Source organism: Camponotus vicinus, unplaced genomic scaffold, assembly GCF_025532165.1.
Source record: "Camponotus vicinus isolate PSW18456_S1 unplaced genomic scaffold, iyCamVici1.0 SCAF_12, whole genome shotgun sequence".
NCBI classification, from domain to species: domain Eukaryota; kingdom Metazoa; phylum Arthropoda; class Insecta; order Hymenoptera; family Formicidae; genus Camponotus; species Camponotus vicinus.
Window position 1 is genome coordinate 2,798,642 of NW_028141948.1, and position 17,919 is coordinate 2,816,560.

Genomic DNA, 17,919 nt, shown 5'->3' on the forward strand with positions numbered 1-17,919 from the left:
ATCTGATTACAAATATTTTAAACTTATTTATATTTTGAGTCAAAATATTTATGAAATATTAGTAAACATATTTTAAGTAATTAAAACCAAATTGAATTTTTTTAACATTTGTAATCACAACTATTTTTTATTATTTTTATATATTAATATAAAAATATATTATATATTAATTTTTATTATTTTTTTCCATTTTATCATAAAAGTTTCTTTCAATGTGATTTCGGTTAAGAAATTTATTTTCTGTTTCGTTTTAAATCTGTGTTATCCGACATGTAAAAAATATATATTAAATAATTTTTTTTTTAGAATTTATATAGCATCGTAATACTAACGAAAACCGGAGTAAGAAAGGTTCGATAAGATTGCAATCTCAATTATTATTGAAATTTAAGAAGGAAAGCGCTAAACGAGTATCCGTCATGCCTGTTGCTAGAATAAGGAAATTATTAAGCTCCATATTCTCACTAATGATTATTACGATCTTTATTTCATGCTTACCAAGTAAGATAATCATTTGTATAATGACTTGTATAATAATTTGTATAATAATATTTGTATAATATTTGTATAATATGAATTAGATTTATTTAGTTTATACTTATAATCGAAAGCACTTATTTAAATGATAGAACTTAATGATTGTGTGACTTTACTTTTCTCTTTCTCTCTTTCTTTCAATATTTATCTAAAAGTACATATGTATAAAGAATATATAAAACAATTTATTAAAGAATAGCTATAGAAAAATATATATGCTAAATCTATATAGAGAGAAAGTAACGTGCACGCATAATACAGACTTATTGCACACATGGATACACTTTTACTAATAATGTATACTAATAATGTAATACGTATATATGAGTATACATACGTTAACTGTTAATAAGCTAAATTAATAATGACTATATATAATAACTATATATTACTTTTTGTTAGAAGATTAATGTACCAATTTTGAATTTCGTTTTCTTAATAATATTATTAAATTTGTATTCTTCTGTGAGATGAAAAAGCAATGTTGATAAATTAATAACAAGAGTCATCTCAATTTATAAATTAAATTTATAATATGATTTATTTTTTAGTCTGCGTACATAACGTAACCCATAATAGTAAATATACTAATTTCACTGAAACAAATAACAAAACCAATAAAATATCGATTTATAATGAGGATGATGTGGGAATAGAAGAACTAACTAAGTTCCTGGTTGTGTATTCAAAAGTATGGATATACTGTATTACTTTTGTCATATGTTGGTTACTCTTACGGTATTTCTGCTGGTAAATTTTATTTTTATACTTGATTAAATTAATGAAATTATAATAAATGTGTTATTATGTGTATGCATCTCTGTGTATACACATGTATGGATGATTCAGTAATATATGTGTGTGTGAGAAGGGAAAGGGACGTGGGTGGGTTTGTTACATACATATGTATATATTAAAGCTGTATAAGAAAAGAAAATTTTGATTTAAATTCATAATATTGATACGAATTTAAGATACAGTTGTCAAGTAATAATTACATAGATATGATATTGTCAATATAAATATAACATTAAAATCAATATTTTAATTTTTCGAAAAATGCTATACTATTTTATTATAAAAGTTATGAATAAGATTCAGATAAATATAATATTACTAATTTTATAATTATTTCATTGCAGTCAGTATATGATTGTAACAATTTTATTGCAATAATTATTAATTGTTACGTTACAAGTATTGATTAATTTATTATAAATTTTCATATTATTAATAACATTTTTTTTAACTTTATACGAATTTTGATTACAAATAGTAGGAGACGTACACTACATTACTTAAATAACTTGTACAACCGGTTGTTTCGCCGCAATCAATATAATGAGCCAGCTGTCCATTATCGAGACAATAGAATTACTGGAATTTCTTGGATTGGACGAGATACTTCAATATAATACGTAAATAAAATATACTAATAATAAGTAAATTATAAACGAAAAAGTAATCTTAAACCTATACACTATTTTTTGAGACATAAAAATAAGAATAATGTAACCAAACAAATACGAATATCATTAAAAACATATAATGTTTCAGAAATAAATGATTAAAATATAAAAGTATATTCTAACATGGCGTACACAGATTTCAATAATTTATATAATTATGAAACGTAAATCTAGAAACGTTTTCTCTTTTAACATGTTTTGTTTATGATAGAATTTGGCGTTAATAACATTAATAAATATTTCATTAAAAATGATGCTGAAAATTTTCTTCGGCAAATATTCGTTCATATACTATCAACATTTCACAATTCCATCAAAGATATTTAAAAATTCCTAGAGTATTTCGAATTTTATTATATAAAGTATTAATACAAAAGCTTTCCGAATAGCAATAAGAACATTAGCAAAAACTTTGAGATTGAGCCTTACAAATAAAATTGTAGAAACTTTAAATCGATAGATGTAAATGAATAAGCGGAAAAATATTATTTCTAGTAATATATTTTATATACAAATTGTTATAGTTTGGAAAGACAGCATTTTTGTGTTAATAATTTCCTTTTATTTTGAATCATATCATTAGCAGAATATGTTTCTAAACTTGTCTCATTTTTTTATTATTATTAATTTTATATATATACATATATGAACAATTATTTTATTATTTTAACAATATTAATAATATATATTCCTAATTTTGCAGTTGCCACGTGAGGTTGAACTATAATTCGGAAAGTTAACATTGACGTTTTGCGCTTTAGTGCAAAGAGTCACATATCTGTAATATTGATAAAGTTTCTTGACGTTTCTTACGTTATAAAACCTTATTCTCAACTCCAAATCATTTAGACAACGCATATGTTTTTATACATGATTAGTTTTTATGATATATTTTCATAAATAAAATAAAGTAAGATAAATATATATATATAATAAGTGTGTAATAATGTAAGTATATATTTTGTTTAGATCATTTTTTTCACATTTGTTAATTTTGAGATCTGCAAAATTGTGTGATTTTAATAAAAATATTTCAAATAATTTTAATAAATCAATAGAATAAAAGTAAATTACTTCAAACGACGTGGTAATTTATTTTTTCTGATTTATTATACACATTTATTTTTGTAATATTATCATAACAATTTTATTTTTCTCGAAATGTAAAAAATAATATTAAAATAATTCTCAATCTTTATCTGACAAGAAACATCATTACTTTTTAAATTTAAATGTAACGTCAATTTTGGAAATTATAAAAATTGTATAAATAATTAATTAATTACTAATAAAAATTAATTATAAAAAATATATATGTATAATTAATTTAATATAATTTAATATATATATATATATATATATAAGTACATACATATTACTAACTTAATTAATTTATTATATGCAATATATTTAACTATTTATTACATAAATTAACAGGCATAACATTTAAAAGGCTGTTTAATAATAATTACTAATTATTAAGTAATTTCTGTAAAAAAATATTTTTTACAATATTACATATAATATTTTTATTAATATAATATTATTTTACTACTATTATTATATAATATGAAATATTATATTAATATAATTAAAATGTATGTTTTTATCGAAACTATATTTAGTAATATTGACAATAATTTAAAAATATATAATTCGTACAAACTTATATAAATGTCGTATTGTAAATGTTCCGTATTTTGTATTAATTAATATACATTATGAATATTAATTATGGCACATATCCCGATTTTTAGCAAGACTTTTTTACATGTGATAAATAAAATTTTATTTTATTAATTTCTTGTGTCAGATAATTTACATTTATTTATGTATTATATTTATATCGTTACTTATATATTTATTGATGATTATATCTTTTGTAATAAATTGTAAGAACCTACTTAAAAAATATAAATTTAGAATCATGACAAATTATTAATACATGTGTTTCTTACAAAAAAATATCTGTCACCGAATTTAATATTGCAGAATTAATTATCGATTAGCCGCAAAGAATAATTCGTTTAATAATTCGTTTACTAATTAATTATAATATAAAAATTTTATTATTTCTATTGTAACATAGAATTTATGTAATACCGAAAAATAATTTTATTCTATATGTTCAATGATATATTTACATATTCTTTTTCAATAATGTTGAAGTTAGGTATTACCATTAAGAAAAAGGAAGCTTATTATTCATGTCTGTCTCGATAATTTGGGTGTTAATCGATAGAAACAAATTCTCTTTTTTTTATCTTACGGATTAAAGAATATAAATTAATCTATAATATTATAGATCGTACATATATTACAAATATATAATTTTATATCCAAGTATAAGATAATTAATCTCATAAATAGATACATTTGTGACGTTGTTTTTGATGGATATAAAAGCATTAATTAATATTTGTTTATATTTTAATCGCCAGTCTTGTATAATTTTTAAATATTTTATTCATGTAAATATAAAAAATATTATATATATATATATATATGAAAGAGAGACTCTATAAGTTCATATCTTTCGGCGCGATAAAATTCATCAACAATCAAATTCACCAACAACATTCAGCATTTTAAATCCGAAAAACGAAGTTTAGAAATATTGAATAAATGTTCCATATACAATAAACAAAGCAGTGGAAAAATAAAGATTTGTTAAAAAATCTTAAATAGTTAGTACTCTATAAATAATATTACAAATACGTATTTATTTCGAAATTTATTAATCAATTTAATTACTTTAAAACATTCTGATCATATTATAGTTATTCGTTTGTGTAGCTTAAAAATTAAATTATTGTTCAAATTTAAAATATTTTATTTTTTTGCTTGTTCTTTTATTATTACAATGTTTTCATGCGCTTTCAAAAATAATAATGATTGAAGATGAAATCAAATATTAATGAATAATTTTTACTTTCAAAAATTGTTTTTATTTTTAATGAAATTATTTTATATTTTAATAACAAAACTTATTCGCTTATGATTTAAATTGAAAAGAATAAAAATTATATAATTCTTGTTGAATAATTTTATTATCTTTCTTGTTATTACAAAATATGAAATGTGCTTTGCTTTTCTTTAAATTTCAATATATTATACTCTAATAAACTGTAGCCGACAAAAATGCCGATTAAAGAAAAATCTGCGAGTAGGGGAAAGATAGGAAACATTCAACATAATGCCGATTCTATTGAAAAAAGTATATGATTACTCATGAACGTTTACGGCTATGTTTTCATATGCATGAGATACATTGGCTGCCTCAACGACGATAATGATAAAGAAATACGATCGTTGTTAAGCGAATACTTGATCGCCGTTAAACGTGAGCTGAAGAAGCGTGATGACTTCGACTCCAAACTGCTCTGGCTAATACCCCGAGACTGTTGCACAACATGAAACAATACTGTGGCAACAAGCCGTTCCAAATTGAGACCTAGAGGCGACCTGGGCGAGTATCGCGTCGTGCTGACAATGGGTAATGTGGCGTACTGGATTTTCAATGTGGCCCTCTGAACAATTTGCTGCTGCATAAAAAAAAATAAGTATCAAATTAATACTTAGATACTTAAACTAACGCGTTCTTTGTTTCGTATATACACAACTATTTATAATCTTCTTGGAATTTAATAATTTTAAATTTCAATGATATCATAGTTTTATTTTAATATTGTAATTGTCACCTCAAGAATATATAATTATTTAATTATACTTTAAGAAAATTATAATCTTTGATTTAAAAATGTTATTTTCTATCTAACATTGTTTCTTTTCCATTCAAGAAAATTAAATCTTGTCATAAGAATATATTTTTCTTGATTGAACTATATAAAATGGCTGTATTTAAGGAAGCAATTATTCAAACAATTATATTATTCTTTTATTAACGCAATATAATTTCATTTCAAGATTTCCATCTTAAAACTAAATATATTTTCAAAACAAAAATGTCCTCTTTTTCTGTGTAAGGAACGAATTCTGTCGATGGATGGGAAGAGTATGCAAATAAAGTACGACAGGTTTCTCGATCTTTTCTTAATTTGCTGATATAGAAAATTCGTTACAAATATAATTGCATTGCAAAAAATATAAAAATTTTAAAAGATTGATAAAGAATTACTTTATGAATTAATAAATTCTTCCTCTTTTCGCGAAATTTTAAAAGATTGAATTTTACTTAGTTCCCTACTTAGTTACCTTAACTTCTTAGTTTTGTTATTTGCATCATGGAATATATTGCATATATATATATATATATATTTATTTATTGCACTAATATAATGTGTTTTTTATTGAGGTACATGAGCCGTTTAGAACAATGGGGTTGATATGAACGACTAGAAAATGTTCGAAGAGCTGCAACCCATCATACAGGCATCGTAACTTCTACAGGCAAGTAAAACGAATGAGAATGTTAATTTCATTCTGCGAGATGTACAACAAGCTGATGGCTAGTCAAATAGTAAGAATCTTGAACTTATGTACACCAGCCGACTATTATAAATGTCAAGTTCCTGTTTTGTTCATTAAAAAGATACAAGACAAACTGAAAGAACGCGAAGAACACAAAGAACCGCTTTTCTGCGCCGATAAAAAAATTATTAATTTTCTTAAATTTAGTAAAAATTCAAAAGAACTAAAATCGCATGTGTGTATTGATCGTTGTCTAAAATATGAATAAATTATAAAAGCTTAAAATAGCGTAAATATTTTTTGCAGCATATAATAAATTTGCATTTTTCATTTGCAGCTGTTAAAGGATCTAAAGTATTTCTATCCTGTAAAATTTTCATTTAATCCATGCAATTGGAAGACATCAAAGTACCCGAAGTGCTTCATTTGACCAAAAAGGGCGATAATACGAAGCAAGCGTAACCGTGGCAAGGATTCCCCCTTCTACACCAGTCATTAGTTAAAATTGTTATTCCTGCGGAACTCGCTTAGCCCAATCCTTATTCGTACAAAAGTTCATCATATATATATATATATATCACATTTTATGTGTTTTTTTTCTACTCAGGTAATTCATAGATTTTGCGACATGTCAACGTCCCAAATCGCGCTCGCGTTTAAAGTCAATTCCGTTGTATAGATAAATGTGAACCAGTCTTGATGAGAAAGATCGACATTTTTTGTTATTATTACTGTGCAACGTTATATATCGAAGAGTAAAAAAGAAAAGTACGAGTAAAATTCCTATAAGTATTTTGTTTCGGACATTTCATCATAAATTTCAATATTAAAGTGAACTTTGGAGAAATAATAATTTTATCAGTTGTACTATATTTACAAATTATATGTATTATATTTATTATTTTATTTGTTCCATCTTAGAATTTCTAAAATAAATTTTTTAATTTGTTTATATTTATTGTTGATTACTTTGTTATAAAGGATAAATATAAATAAATTTACGGAGATGCTATTCTTCTTTTGAACCACTATTTTCTGTGATATACAAAAAAATATATTTGTCTCATTACAACAAAATATAAAATTACGAAGTTTTAAAAAATATTGCATTTTCTCCGAGTATGGAACAATTTCCATGATTCTAGGAAAATAATCTAACAAATATATGACAACGATAATTACAATTGAATACAAAATCTTAGATTTATATATACCGGAACTTTATTATTTTGTATATTGCGAATCCTTATATGAATTTTATAAATATCTTAAAATTGAAAACTTGTTGAAGATGTAATTAATGTATAAAAAGGAAATGTATGCGTGCGAGAAATAGAAAAAAGAAAGGAAAGATATAATGTTACGTTGGTATAGATTGTTTATTTTGATATGAGAGAAAAAGAGAGAAAGAATTATTATGAATAATCGAGTCTGGTATCGAAAGGATATAAGAATGAGAAAAACAGAAATATGAAGGCGACGGAATGAAACCGAAAAGATATATTACTATATTTTAATTTTAAATATATATGTACATGCGATTGTGTATTTTGTACCATTTTACGAATAGTTCGTAACAATATTTGTTATTTCATCCGGACTGTCATTGGCTTTATGCATTACAAACATATTGATATCTGGAGAAAAAAGAGATAAACAGGGAGGAAGAATATTTTCTCTCGAAAAATAAGATGGACAGAATATATACTTACACAATTATGTGACATATTTATTTGTTGCTAAAGTGAAAATAAAGCCGTTGATAATAGTTCTTATCTTATTTCTCTCATGCTTCTTACGTTAACAGTGGTAAAAATGATCTTTTATTACGTATAAAAAGTCATACATCATTAAAGTTCTCGTAATAATTTGCATATAACATGAAAACATTTTCAACTTTTTATAAAGGAGATGCAGAAAATATAAGAAGGATAAAAGTATTTAAATTAGAGGATCTCATATATTTATGTCATTACACTAGTATAAACATCAGAAATAATATCGTATTCTTTTATTGTATCAATTGTGATGTTATAGTAAATCACAAAAAATTACATTATTAGATTTTTTAAGCAAATAAAATTCACAATGTTCGGCAGCAGTGTCGTCGTTTACATAGAGAATAGACCTTCGCGATGACTCTCTCTCGTATCTGATAGACCCGAACCGGATCGCTTGTCCGCAGAAAGATCGTAGCCAGAGGTTCTCGCGAAATAAATCGCTTGACACGAACTTTATATAGCTCGTGGTCATGAAGATTTGAAATTCTCCCGCGGATCTCCGAAGCGAGCCGGAAGAGAAGACTCGAGAGAAGGAGAGAAGGAGGAAAGCAAAACAAACATTGACCTCGGTGACCTCGGTGTGATAATGTGTATAACCCGACGAAATCGACGCAGTATTCATAGCGCTTTCAACTTTCGATCGCATGTGACCAAAACCGTAGACACTTCGTTTTCATCGTCGTCGTCACTTTTGCTGCGTCGTCTTGTGCAGTAACTTTTTCTATCCCAGCTTTGACTACAGTTGCTTAGACCGATCGTGATAACTACGAGGGAGCTCTACGTTAAGGTATTGTTCACAAATAATCGTTGAGGAGGAGATACCAGATTGATATGCATCCTCGAAGGAGGCATGTCTTTTCTGACGTGAAATTGCGCGCCGAGGATTTTCCCATCGTTTTAGTTCCCCGAGAGAGATCAAAGGGATGTTTTGGTTCAATATGTAGTTTAATACACAAACGTGATCATGTACCTCCAGTTATTCATTCTCGAGTCGATACTTCGAATTCTTTCATTTGACAAATATTTCTTAACGTGAATTCAGGTGATAATTAAGATTGTTAAATTATTTTCGTGATTCTGAAATTTATGAAAAACGTTAGCGCGAAAATAAATGTAAAGTATGTATGTAAAATACGTTTCAAATGCATTCAATAAGCAAAAGAATTGATTAAAAATCCAATAAGATATGATATCAAACTCTCTAACCATTTCCATCACTATTTAAAATTTAATATTAATGATATATGATAAACGCCGTTGTAATTTATTTAAATCTTATTATTATAGATTATATATTCTATATATATATATATATAATCAACATAATATAAAGTTAAAAATTCTCTGGATACATATGAGACGATATATGAGATCTATCTAATCATCATGAAACTGAGAATGTGTCGGTTATACAATCAGTGGAAATTACAGAAATGATGTTGAATATTATGAATTTATAATTATGCATTTGTGCGAAACTGACTTTATTCTTACATTAGTATTTGCACTTCAGTTATAGAATTTGCCCTTCTGCGATTTCAAACTTTTGATTGAAGAAAACAAGTTCTTATATCTCTATTACTTGCTTTACATATTATAAGAATCATCATATTAACTTAACATTGCATGATCAATCAAGTGCTTTGGCACTAAATTTAAAAAAAATTCAACAAATGGAGTTAATCGCTTTAGCCTGTGGACAGCTCATATATACTTTTATAAACTCGATTTGCAGAATCCGTTATTTGAACAATAAGATTTTATATTTTATTTTTTCTTTTAATTATTAAGATCGACATAAGGATCACATAAAGATGATATAATTCTCGAGCTTTCGCGCGCGTGATTTCTTTTCAAAACTGAAATCAACAACTACCAGAACGGGAAAGCCATTGCAGAGAGATCTAAATTCTGGCTTATACTATATATAAATGATACAACCAGCTATAGAAACAGCAGTTTATTTGTCATGATAATGTTTCTCGCACGTTGACAATTATGATTATACAATCCGTTTGATTCAGTTGTACTTCTTATAAAAAAAGAAATAATTTACAATTGATACAATCGTTATTTTTTGAAATTTATTCAATTATTATTAAGATACGTTAAGAAGTTATAACACAATTTAAATTTAATTTTTTTTATTGTTAATGATTTATATAATTTTTTTAAAGTAAACGAAATTTATATGATTCAAGAAATATCAAGAAATATATACACTATTTTTTTTTACATATTTTTTTTTAAGTTTTATTAGAATAAAATTACCATGTGATCGTTATAATTTGTTGCACCATTCAATTTATTCGAACTATTACAAATTTCAATGTATCAAATGTGTTCAAACTATTACGTAACGTCAATTCAATCAAAATTCTCGAGAGATATAGGCTATACAGACATTCGTTTTTTATATATTTTAACACTATTATTATACTGTCTTATTACAAATATTTTAAACTTATTTATATTTTGAGTCAAAATATATATGATAGAAATATTAGTAAACATATTTTAAGTAATTAAAATTGCAACCAAATTGCATTTTTTCTTTAACATTTGTAATCACAACTATTTTTTATTATTTTTATATATTAATATAAAAATATATTATATATCAATTTTTATTATTTTTTCCATTTTACCATAAAAGTCTCTTTTAATGTGATTTCGGTTAAACAATTTATTTTTTTCTGCCTTTTCAAATCTGTGTTATCCGATAAGCACGGCAAAAAGTATATATTAAATAATTTTTTTTTAGAATTGATATAGCATCGTTATATTGCTAACGGAAACCAAGTAAGAAAGGTTTGATGAGATTGCTGTCTCAATTATTATTGAAGTTTAAAAAGAAACACGCTAAATAAGTATCCGCGATGCTTGTTGCTAGAAAAAAGGAAATCGTAACGAATATATTAAGCTCAATATACTTATTAATGACTTTTATTGTCTTTATCTCATACGTACCAAGTAAGATAATCATTTGTATAATAACTTGTATAATAATTTGTATAATAATATTTGTATAATATTTGTATAATATGAATTAGATTTATTTAGTTTATACTTATAATCGAAAGCACTTATTTAAATGATAGAACTCAATGATTGTATGATTTTTACTTTTCTTTTTTTCTCTTTCTTTTAATATTTATACATGTAAAGAATATAAAACAATTTATACATATAAAGAATATTTATACATATAAAGAATATAAAACAATTTATTAAATAATAGCTATAGAAAAATATATATTCTAAATCTATACAGAGAAAAAGTAACGTGCACGAGCGCGCATAATACAGACTTATTATTGCACACATGGATACTTTTACTAATAATGTATATACGTATTCATGAGTATATATCCGTTAATTGTTAATAAGCTAAATTAATAATGACTACATATAATAACTATATATTATTTTTTGTAAAAAGATTAATGTGCCAATAATGTACCAATAATTTTGTTTTATTAATAATATTAAATTTATATTCTTTTGTAAAATGAAAAAAACAATGTTGATAAATTAATTACACTAGAGTCATCTCTAATTTATAAATTAAATTATTAATATGAATTACTTTTTAGTCTATATATGTGACACAAATAATGATAAATATACTAATTTCAATGAAGAATATGACAACGATAACATATGGACTTATAATGAGGATGATGTGGAAAACGAAGTACTAACTAATTTATCGATTGTGATTTTAAAAGTAATGATATACGGTATTAATTTTGTCGCATGCTGCTTACTTTTATATTATTTCTGGAGGTAAATTTTATTTTTATACTTGATTAAATTAACGAAATTATAATAAATGTGTTATTATGTGTATCCATCTCTGTGTATACACATGTATGGATGATTGTGTAATATATTTGTGTGTGGGAAGGGAGAGGGACGTGGGTGGGTGTGTTACATACATATGTATATATTAATGCAGTATAAGAAAAGAAAATTTTGATTTAAATTCATAATATTAATATGTATTTAAGATACAATTGTCATGTAATAATTATATAGGTATTAAAATCAATATAAGTATTATCAATATAAGTATAATATTAAAATCAATATTTTAATTTTTCGAAAAATGCTATGCTATTTTATTATAAAAGTTATGAATAAGATTCAGATAAATATAATATCACTAATTTTATAATTATTTTATTGCAGTCAGTATATGATTGCAACAATTTTATTGCAATAATTACTAATTATTGCAAGTATTGATTAACTTATTATAAGTATTCTTATTATTAAAAACATTTATTTTAATTGTTTACGAATTTTGATTACAGATGCAGTAGGGAACGTATACTATATTACCTAAATAACTTGTACAACTGGTTGTTTCGCCGCAATCAAGATAATGAGCCAGCTGTCCATTATCGAGACAATGTAATTAGTTGGATTGGACGAGAGACTTCAGTATAATACGTAAATAAAATAGGCTAATAATAAGTAAATTATAAACGGAACAGTGATCTTAAATCGATACACTATTTTTTGAGACATAAAAATAAGAATAATGTAACCAAATAAACATGAGTATCATTATAAACATATAATGTTTTAGAAATAAATGATTGAAATATAAAAGTATATTCTAACATGGCGTACATAGATTTAAAAAAAATTTATATAATTATGAAACGTAAATCTAGAAACGTTTTTATAAACATGTTTTGTTTATGATAGAATTTGGCGTTAATAACATTAATAAATATGTCGTTAAAATTGATGCTGAAAATTTTCTTCGGCAAACGTTCGCTCATATATTATCAACATTTCACAATTACATCAAAGATATTTAAAAATTCCTAGAGTATTTCGAATTTTGTGACACATTAATACAAAAGCTTTCCGAATAGCAATAAAAACATTAGCAAAAACTTTGAGATTGAGCCTTACAAATAAAAATGTAGAAGCTTTAAATCGATAGATGTAAATGAATAAGCGGAAAAATATTATTTCTAGTAATTTATTTTGTATACAAATTGTTATAGTTTGGAAAGACAGCGTTTCTAAATCTATGTTAACGTGATTTCCTTTTATTTTCATCCATATGATAAGCAGAATATGTTTCTAAACTTGTCTCGTTTTTTATCATTATTAATTATATATATACATATGTACACGTTATTTTATTATTTTAACAATATTAATAATATATTTTCCTAATTTTGCAGTTGTCACGTGAAGTTGAACTTTAATTCGGAAAGTTAACATTGATGTTTTGCGCGTTATTACAAAGAGTCACATATCTGTACATATTGATAAAATGTCTTAAGTGCGTTATGAAACTCTATTCTCAACTCCTCAAAATCATCCTCCTTCTCAAAATCATTTAGACAACGCATATATTCTTATGCATGATTAGTTTTTATGATATATTTTAATAAATAAGATAAAGTAAGATAAATATGTATAATAAGTGTAATAATGTAAGTATATAATTTTGTTTAGATCATTTTTTTCACATTTGTAAATTTTGAGATCTGCAAAATTGTGTGATTTTAATAAACAAAAATATTTCAAATAATTTTAATAAATCAATAGAATAAAAGCAAATTACTCAGACGAAGTAGTAATTTATTTTTTCTAATTTATTATACACTTATTTTTGTAATATTATTGTAACACAATTTTATTTTTCTCGAAATGTAAAAAATAATAACAAAATAATTCTCAATCTTTATCTAACAAAGAACACCAATATTTTTTTAAATTTAAATTTAATATTAATTTTGGAAATTATAAAAATTGTATAAATAATTAATTAATTATTAATATAAATTAAATATTAAAAAATATATATGTATAATTAATTATTTACTATATAACATTTTTAACTATTTATTACATAAATTTACAGACATAACATTTAAAGAACTACTTAATAATAATTAGTAATTGCTGTAAAACATATTCTTTATAATATTATACATAGTATTATTATTATACATAGTATTATTATTTATATAATATTATTTTATTTATAATATTATATAATATAAAAAATAAGGAATTAATATACAACGTACACAGCTTTTGTAATTTAATAGAAAATTGTGATTTCGATATTTTATGCGAAAATGATTCTGTTTTTAATTATTAGATAATTAAAATGTATGTTTTTATTGGACAATATGTAACAGTATTCATAATATTTAAAAATATATGGTATATATATATTTATATATATAAATATATATATATAAATATATATATATATAAATAAACATATATATAAATAAATATATACATACATACATACATACATACATACATACATACATACATATATATATATATATATATATATATATATATATATATACCATATATATATGTATATATGTATATATATATATATTTATTTATTTATTTATACAAACATGCGTATCTCGTATTTTGTATTAATTAATATACATTAATATACATTATGAATATTAATTTGTACATATATAGTAAAACATTTTTTACATTTCATAAATATAATTTTATTTTAGTAATTTCTTGTGTTATAGATAATTTACATTTGTTTGTATGTATTACATTTATATCGTTACTTATAAGTTTATTGATGACTATATCTTTTGTAATAAATTGTAAGATTTTACTTGGAAAAATATAAATTTAGAATCATGACAAATTAATATATGTGTTTCTTACTAAAAAATATCTGTCAAATTTAATATTGCAGAATTAATTATCGATTAGCCGCAAAGAATAATTCGTCTAATAATTCGTCTACTAATTAATTGTAATATAAAAATTTTATTATTTCTTATTTCTTTCTTTATTATTTCTGTTGTAACTTAGAATTTGTCATGCCGAAAAATAATTATTCTATATGTTCAATGATATTTACATATTTTTTGAAATAATGTTGAAGTTAGGTATTACTATTAAGAAAAAGGAAGTTTACTATTCATGTCTGTCTCGATAATTTGTGTGTTGATCGATAGGAACAATTTCTCTTTTTTTTATCTTACGGATTAAAGAATATAAAATAATCTATATATTATAGACCGTATATATATTATAAATATATAATTTTATATCCAAATATAAGATAATTAATCACATAAATAGATACATTTGTGACGTTGTTTTTGATGGGTTTAAAAGCATTAATTAATATTTGTTTATATTTTAATCGTCAGTCTTGTATAATTTTTAAATATTTTATTCATATAAATATCAAAAATATTATATATATATATATATGAAAGAGAGACTCTATAAGTTCAAACCTTGAGTGTTTGGTTGTACGATTGGTGTAAAGAAAAAACATAGTTGTTTTTAAGATAAAATATGTAATTTGCAATTAACAATTCCATATTTTTTCTTAAAAACAGCTCATTATTTTATACATAAAAGTATGAAGGTAAGATAATCGAAAAATAAATATTTTACTAAATATTTTATGGTTTATGTAAAATTAAGAAATGATTTCAAGCCTCATAACTCGGAAAGTACTTAATGAAAACTAACTTAATTATAGTGTTTTGGAAAGCTCTCGAGATGAGCTACAAAAATATGCAAAAGCATATAGGATATCCCATTTAAAAAGTTGGAGGTGACCTTCACGTGACCTTTAGGTGACTCTTCAAGGTCAAACTAATGGCACCATCTTATGTCTACCTCGAAACCATACAACTTTTGTCTGAAACATTTTTCTCAGAAACGGTTCGTTTTCGAGATATTTGACCGTTTCCAGACTTTTCTAACACTGTATATATCTCATATTTCAACAAAATATAAAATTGTGAAGTTTCCAAAAAACAAGAGTTAAATTATGTATTAATTGTTTAAGAACTAGTAAACATCAATCCAAAAATTGTCCTTCGTCGTCTTGTCGGAAATGTCAAGGTACACATAATGCTCTTTTACATTTTGAATCGAATGCAGCACAAAATACTAGTCTTCAAAATACACCTACGGAGAGTAAAGACATATCTACTTCTGTAGTCATACAGTGTTCGCAAAAAATTCCATCGAGTGTACTTTTATCCACCGCAATAATTCATGTATATGACTCAAAGGGCAAGACTCACGCTTGTCGGGCATTATTAGATAATGGTTCACAATTAAACTTTTTAACACTAAAGAATTTGCTAAAAGATTACATCTAAATGAGCAGTCTATAAACATGCCAATTTCGGGCATCGCGGAAGGTAATTTTGAGGCAAGAAATTCAGTTAATGTAACAGTCTCGATTCAACACGTATAAAGAGCAATTAAATTGCATTAGTTTGTCAAAAATAACTCAAAAATTACCACAAGAATTTATACATCCTTCGCAATTTAAAATTCCATCAAACATTAAACTCGCAGATCCAAACTTTAATGTCCCGAGTGATATAGATCTCTTAATAGGAGCTGAAGTCTTTTGGCAACTCATATGCATAGGTCAAATTAAGGAGTGTAAGGATCATCCTACACTTCAAAAACCAAAGTTTGGTTGGATTCTTTCAAGTCCTTTCGCTGAACTTCAAAGGAAAGGAAAGAATGCTTCTTGTCATTTAATTACTATCGATGATCTTAATGAAACCATCTTTAAGTTTTGGAAAATAGAAAATAATTATAACAGCAATCTAAATATATTCTCTCTCGAAAAGCGTGCGTGCGAAGCTCTCTTTCAAGAAGGAACTACACGAAATGAAGAGGGTAGGTTCGTTGTTAAACTTCCTGTTAGGAACGATGTGATTTCACAATTAGGTAAATCCAGAGAAATCGCGGAACGCCGTTTGTTAGAAAAGCGTTTATCAAAACAACCTGAAATTTATAACGAATATCGTAAGTTCATGCGTGATATCAAGATCTGAATCATTCATTTCAATTCTAATTCCTAAGCATTAAGGAAACCGACTAAACGAAATATTTTGTCAAGAATTGCTTTAATCTTTGATCCATTAGGATTTTTAGGTCCTACAATTTTAGTCGGACCTTAAGACTTATTATGCAGGAATTATGGTTGTTAAAAATCGATTGGGATGAATCAATTCCTATGGATCTTAAAACAAATGGAGAAATTATGAACGGCAATTAAGATGTTTAAGCAATCTTGAAATACCTCGCAAAATCATAGTCGAAGAAGCAAGATTCATTGAATTACATGGATTCTTTGATGCTAGTCAACAAGCATACGGAGCATGTATATATCTACGATCTTTATCTAACACTGATGAATTCAAGGTTCATTTCATAGCATCTAAATCTCGTGTTTCTCCAGTCAAGAGCCTTTCGATATCACGTCTAAAATTCTGCGGAGCTCTTTTACTTGCTTAGTTGAGTGACAAATTAAAGAAATGCTTAAATCTCCAAATTAATGCCACACATTATTGGACTGATTCCAGTATAGTAATTCATTGGTTAAAGGGATCCAGTCAAAACTGGACAACATTTGTTGCAAATCGCGTAAGTGAAATTCAATCATTATCATAAATCGAGAATTGGCATCATATATCGAGCAAGGAAAACTCGCAGACTCGCTTTCAAGAGGCGTTATGCCTGAAATGTTATTAGAATTAGATAATTGGGGGCACGGGCCTAAATACCTGCAGAATATAGAATCAGAATGGTCTGTCTCTCTTGTCGATGTTTTAAATGATATATCAGATAGAGTAAGTCCCGGTAAAACTTCTTATGTTATTATTATGTTATCTTGGAAC

General features: G+C 24.8%; 1 long non-coding RNA gene across 1 annotated transcript; it reads left to right on the forward strand.

The window, feature by feature from the left end:
* Positions 1-418: 418 nt before the first annotated feature.
* On the forward strand, positions 419-2,916 carry LOC145962646 (uncharacterized). Its single transcript, XR_014435918.1, has 4 exons — positions 419-501; positions 1,089-1,287; positions 1,814-1,955; positions 2,710-2,916. It is a non-coding gene; the product is annotated as an uncharacterized LOC145962646 (long non-coding RNA).
* The last annotated feature ends 15,003 nt before the right edge of the window (positions 2,917-17,919 follow it).